Genomic DNA, 649 nt, shown 5'->3' with positions numbered 1-649 from the left:
TTCAAACCCTAAACCCTAAACCCTAAACCCTAAACCCTAATTTTTTAACCTCGGGCTTACCAGGGGCCCCTCCTCACCCCCCAGTACCCAGATCATCACCAGGGGCCCCCATGTCTGATACGGGGGATGGGGGGGCCCCCCAGGGGCCCCCTTCTGGGGGCCCCCTGAGCTCCTCTGCGAACCACATAGCCCCGGGGGGCCCCCTGGGGGGCCCCCCTGGGGGGCCCCCAGGGGGCCCCCTTCCTGGGGGCCCCCCAGGGGCCCCCCTGGGGGGCCCCCAGGAAGGGGAGAATAGCAAAGAGCATGAGCTGTATTTAGAGGCACTAGAAGAATTGTTGGGGGCCCCCAAGATGAAGCTAGGGTTAGAAGATGTAGAAAGGGTTGCGGCGGCGCTGGGAAACCCTCAAGAGAAATTCAATGCTATACATGTTGCAGGTGAGGGTTTAGGGTTTAGGGTTTAGGGTTTAGGGTTTAGGGTTTAGGGTTTAGAGATTGGGGTTTGGGGGGATATGGGGTAGTGAGAAGACGAACACAGTCGATAAACAAATGCTGAAATGGGGTATAAGGGGTTTAGAGGATTTAGGGTTTAGGGTTTAGGGTTTAGAGGTTTAGGGTTTAGGGTTTAGGGTTTAGGGTTTGTGGTTAAACT

Source organism: Eimeria mitis, genomic scaffold, assembly GCF_000499745.2.
Source record: "Eimeria mitis Houghton genomic scaffold, Emh_scaff2060, whole genome shotgun sequence".
Taxonomy (NCBI): domain Eukaryota; phylum Apicomplexa; class Conoidasida; order Eucoccidiorida; family Eimeriidae; genus Eimeria; species Eimeria mitis.
Note: the sequence above shows the minus strand (reverse complement) of the source record.